The sequence below is a fragment of the Benincasa hispida genome, chromosome 9, assembly GCF_027475165.1.
Source record: "Benincasa hispida cultivar pf3 chromosome 9, pf3_genome.v1.1, whole genome shotgun sequence".
NCBI classification, from domain to species: Eukaryota; Viridiplantae; Streptophyta; class Magnoliopsida; order Cucurbitales; family Cucurbitaceae; genus Benincasa; species Benincasa hispida.
Window position 1 is genome coordinate 72914526 of NC_143486.1, and position 6047 is coordinate 72920572.

The window sequence follows — 6047 nt, forward strand, 5'->3', positions numbered from 1 at the left end:
AACTCCTGGATTCTCACTCCAAGAATACCAAGGTAACACTTATGGTGGTATTCCTGTTCGGATCGAGTTGGACTCGATTGTGATCGAGGATTCATCAGTTTATGCTGTTGGATGTTCCGTTCATTGAGATCGTGCTCTGATTGTTGCGTTCGAAGTTCGTACTGATTGAACGATTTGCTGAACGATCGAGGGATACTTGAAGAAAGATTCTTCAAAGGTTTGCATACTCTATCCCTTGTTTGTTCTTTTATAAGAAGCATGCTTGTAATTATAGTATATACATAATCGTTAGTGTTAGACTATAATTGTTTGTGTTATTTCTCGATGGGATTTGGAACGATCTGCTTCTGCTCATTGGATCTCGATTCAGAGTTCCTTAATGAACATGATTGATATATAAACTATAGATTAAAATTAATATGAATATGATTCATATTAATACTTTAGGTTATTTGAGAGAATATAAACTATAGGTTATATTATATGTGATATAATGAACTATAGGTTATATATTATATGTGATATAATATATAGTTCAAATTAATTATGTTAAGGTAGTTAATATAATTAAATTAGAATTTAAATAATGAGGGAGTTATTTCATGTTAAAGAAATGAGTTATTGAATAATTCTTTCATCTCTTAAGTGGCCTATTACAGAGGAGTTGGGGAGATCCATACAAATCTACCAGCCAATGACGGTCCTCATGGAGATTAACCCGTTGTTTGCGTTGGGGACTATTGTCATTCTGCCCTTCTTCGGGATGCATTGCATGGGGCTAACCCACGTGCTATTGGCGATAAGGCATACGATGCCGGTGTCTAGCCATTTAGTGATTTCTTTTTTAACAACCTTTTTCATCGCAGGGTTCAGTCTGCGTTGAGGTTTTATCGAGCATTTATAGTTTTTTTCGAGCCGAATTCTATGCATGCAGTACGTCAGGTTTTATCGAGTCTACATTGATAACTGCGAGCGTCCATCCGATTGCTTTAATATTTTCTTCAGGATACGAAGCAGAGCCGTTTCTTTCTCTTTCGGTAATGCAGAGGATATTATTACTGGCAATGTTTTATTCTGGCCAAGGAAAACGTACTTTAAGTGATTTGGTAGAGTTTTTAGCTCCAGTGTAGGTGGTTACTCTAAGGAAGGTTTGTGTGTTTTTCTCTCTTCGTTCAACTTTTCTTCATTGTTCATTGTCTCTGTTATTACATGGCAGGTTTCTAAGGATGCTGTCGCATCCTCTCTTTCTTCATTTTCTTCTTCGTACTCCAAATCTTCGTCGCAAGTGTGTTCGTCGTCAGAATTTGATAGGCCTTCATCTTCTGGGAACTTCATTGCCTTGACAATAATATACTTTAGCTTGTTTCCATTGATGCTCATTGTGATCTCTCCCTTGTGTCCATCTATTTGAGCACGACCAGTAGACAAGAATGGTTGTCTCAATATGATTGGCACATCTTTGTCCGCCTTATAATCTAGAATGCTGCAGGTAGAATGAATTTATCGATTGTGACCAAGACATCCTTCAATTTTCCTTCAGAGTGTACCAGGGACCTGTCTGCAAGCTGGAGAGTCACTGTCGTGGGTGTCAGCTATCCTACATTCAATTGTTTGAAGATTGAAAGAGGCATTAAATTTATGCTTGTCCCAAGATCGCATAATGATTGACCAATGTAGATCCCTTCTATTGAGCAGGGTATCGTAAAGCTGCCTGAGTCACGCATCTTCGGTGGGATTATAGTGTTTGATTCTTATGTTAATGCCACTGTGGCGAATTTTCCTGTGCTTCTTTTCTTTGACACTATATCCTTAAAAAACTTGGCATATTTTGACATCTGCTCTATCGCTTCTGAAATGGAATATTGATGTGTAGTTGTTTTTAATATTTCCAGGAAGTGATGATACTGAACTTCATCGTTTTGCTTCTTTTTCAGTCTCTGAGGGAATGAAGGAAGCTGTACTTTTACTATTCCATGGTCTGGAGGCTTAGAGATGGTCGCAACTTCAGGTTCAATTATCTCGGGCTCTTCTGACTCAGTTTGTGTCAACGGTTTCATTGATTCCGTCACATTTGAATCGAACTTGCTAGGCTCCTTCCTAATTTCCACAGTTGCCTTTCTATTTCTCAGTTTGACTACTTGGCAGTGTTCTTTCCCTATGTTCCCTAGGTTGCGTGGGAGCTCAGTTGAGCTCGATAGTGTCCTCTGTGGTCTATTCTTCAGCTCTCCCGCAATCTGTCCTATTTGGATTTCCAAGTTGCGGATGAAAGTCGCCTGGTTTTGGAGGACTGTCTCATTCTTTTCGATTTACTTTTTTAACGATTCTTCAGAGAGAATGATGGCAGCGTTTGAGAGCTGCTGGCTTGTTGTTGTTGTTGACCGTTAGTTCTTTGGAAAAATCCTAGTGGTCCTTTTTTTTGCACCATGGATTGGTAGTCTTGTTGTTGGTTATTTTTTCAAGCAAAATTAGGGTGGTTTCGCCACCCGGGCTTGTACGTTTTAGAAAGGGTTGTTCTTGACAAAGTAGATTGACTGCGGATTTCGTGGACACTCTTTAACTGAATGCGATTCTCCACATGTAGCACAACTGGTGCTTGTTTGTTCTATCACGTTGACTTACCCTCTTTGTGCTATAGGTTTTTATTGCGATGCCCTGTAATAAATTTATCATCGCATTCATTTGATTTTGCAAAGGTGCGATGACACCATTATTTGCATTACCTTCTCTAGGTTTTACTTGTTGATCGCTTTCTTGCCAATCTTCATGGTTTTTCGATATGCAATCAAGAATGTTCTTTGCCTCATCATAAGTCTTGTCCAGCAGACCTCCTACTACTATCACCTTGGCAGCTGTCTGCAATGCATGATTTAGTCCATGATAGAAAATCTCCATTTGGAGGCAATCCGACAATCCATTGTGCGGGCAGTCGTGAACTAATCTCTTGAACCTCGCCCATGCATCACCGAGTGATTCGTCTTCTTCTTGTTCAAAATTGATGATTAACTTCCTTATTCTGGCATTTTCTGTAGGAGGGAAATAATTCTTCATAAATTTCTCCATAACCCGCTCCCATGAAGTTATCTCTCCTTGTTTGAGGGAGTATGCCCATTTTTTTGCTTTATAGCATAGTGAAAATGGAAATAACGTGAGTCAAACTTCTTTAGTGGAGATATTTGGGAACACAAAAATGTTACAAATTTCAATGAAGTTTCATAGATGGGCGTGTGGATCTTCACCACGTCATCCACCGAACTGTCCTGCTGTCTTTATCATTTGTAACATTACCAGCTTCATCTCGAACCGTGATCCACCTAATGCTAGTCTCATGATTCCTGGAAAGAAATCATACAAGTTTGGTTTGTGGTAAAGCAATTAAAACATCCAATGTTCTATAGACAAAAGTGAAGAAAATATCATATATTATTACATCACAAGCGTTTGTTCAAAACCATGTTTACAAACTACAGAACCCAACGAGAGTTTAGAGCATCATCCCCAACAATCTTCCACTTTTTCTAAAGCGAGTGGGGTGTACAAACAACTAGTACAAAACAATAAACTAGGGCACTAAGGCCCAGTACAAAAATATCTCCCACTTGCCCTAGTCCAGCCGCTGGTGGTCCCGTAGACCCATGCTCCAAAGGTGACCCTAAAAAACTATAGCCGTGAGAGTCTTCGTAAACGGGTCAGCAACGTTGTGCTCTGAAGCGATCTTCGTGACTATCATGTCCCTTCGATGCACTATCTCGCAGATGAGACTAGAGTTCGCTACAGCACCACTATTGTCACAATAGAGGGTGATGGGCCTAGACTATTGGGGTTGACGCCCTAAAGTCTCGTGTCCTGTAGTTTGTAAATAGTATGTACGAATGCTTGTGTTGTTAATTTATGATATTTACTTCACATCTTGTTTTTTGCTCAGTTACTTGTTTTATTTGCTTTACCACAAACCAATAAACATAAAATCCCTGGTTATCTGTATGTGACTCAAGCATGTATATGGTGACATACAAGTGGATCATGTCTTGAGTGATAACCAAAATGGTCTGTAGTATATGGATATAGGAGGGAAACCTTATCCTGGTAACGCTACGGATGCGGCCCGCTTTGTAGAATGGTCACAACTGTTGTGACTTGTCACATATGGTTTAATCTTGATCATTCATGTTGGAGACATGCGAGCGGAGGCGTCCTATACAAAGAGTTCGTATAAGACCTGACCACGAATGGCCATAGGTAACATGACCTCAGTGAGTTGGGAACTCTTGCCATTGAGGGTGGTCCTTTGATCTGTATGGGTGCGAATGGCTAGGTTACCGATTCAAACCCACCATTTTGGGGTTTCGTCTGATTTGGGAGCTGGGAACTCAGCTACACAAGATGGAATTCACTCCTTTCCCGAGGTAGGGGTAAGTAGATAGATGGCTTCTTTAAGGGCTGATTCCGGGACTTGAACGATGTGGCACCACACACCTTCTCTTGGCCCGAGAGATGTTCACACATAGTTGGATTATGTTGTATTGTCCATTAGAGGAATCAGTGGTACTTAAGGAGTAAGATGTAACTACTGGGGCAAAATGGTAATTTGGCTCAGCTATACTTACGAGCATCTGTGAAGGGTCATCATACTCATGATTGGTTATATCCGATGGACATAGAAATATATCTGTGGTAAGAAGAGTTCAGCTATTGGTCTTTAGTGGAATGCCTGACTCGTGGCTAAAGAGTTTAGTTAGCTATTCACGTACCGTTGGAGCTTCGAGCCACATGTCCATTAGGTCCCCTGGGTAGCTTGGATAAAGTCGAGAATCAGTATTTGGGTTAATTTGAAATGTTCAAATTGACAAGAAGAAGTTCGATTATATATGATATAATTGGACTGGTTAATTATATATGATATAATTGGCAAATGTATGAGATACATTATTTTGGAGGAAAGTAGATATAAATATGATTTATATCAAGTAGAGGAGAAAATACTATAGTAGATATGTGATAACACTATAGGGTAAAAATATAATATGATTATATTTTTAAATTTTTTAATTGATTAATTATATGATAATTAATCCTAATATCACGCTTGGACGTGGGTTAGTGGGCAACGTCAGTTATGGTAACCGATGGGTTAAAATGAAAAATGTTTTCATTTTTGGTCAGTTCAATCGATCGTCCGTCAATTCGCCCAAAAGATTTCGTGAAGCGTGCATTGGTGAAAGAAAACGATCGCTCGAGAGCCTATACGATAGTCGCTTCTCCACCTAAACGATCATTCACCTTGCACTAAACAATCACACACTCCCACCTACACAATCAAATAGCTTCTCTAAATGATCGTATAGTGTGCCGATTTAACTAAATGATCGTATACCTTTTCCTAAACGATCGTTCAGCAAATCCTACACGATCGTGTAGCTTCTCTTGACGATAAGTATTTTTTCTATGCGATAGTGGCTTTCACCCTCCCACTTGCTTATCGTCTACACGATTCGTGTTTCCTTCTTCCTCTACCAAATTCACCAAAGCCCACCCTTTGGGTTTTCACTCCGAGAATACCCAGGGCTCATTAGTGGTGGTGTCGTCCCTACAACGTTCTTGTGTGGTTGTTTGTGCTACTTTTGTTGACGTTGCTGCTGGGCATTGGTAGATTGCTTGAAGGGTTTCCGCTGCGTTGGAGTTTTGATGTTTGAAGATAGTCTTCAACTAGTATGGAATTCTTTCCCTTATGATTTTGTTGTTCATAGCATGTCGTTAATTAGAGTTTATTTGCATAACTGTATGTATTGAATGTATATTGTTATATTTCGGTCACTGTGAGATCGGAGTGATCCGAAAAGCTCATGGAACTCTACGGTATCAGATCCTTCAATTGGTATCAGAGCCAGGTTCTGATACTTCGATTTCATCTGTTGTAATGAAATAAGATTTACATTCATGGTGGGTGCATTTCTATGCTATTTAATTGTTAAAGCTGTTGTGGATGTGCGGGATTAATTGATGTTTTTGGGATGTTTTGCCTTGAATTGATTTAGATCCTTTTACATGAG

The 6047-nt window shown here is 39.5% G+C and overlaps 1 non-coding gene across 1 annotated transcript; it reads left to right on the forward strand.

The window, feature by feature from the left end:
- The first annotated feature begins 2908 nt into the window (after positions 1–2908).
- Positions 2909–3015, forward strand: LOC120087471 (small nucleolar RNA R71). The gene has a single exon (XR_005484611.1). It is a non-coding gene; the product is annotated as a small nucleolar RNA R71 (small nucleolar RNA).
- The last annotated feature ends 3032 nt before the right edge of the window (positions 3016–6047 follow it).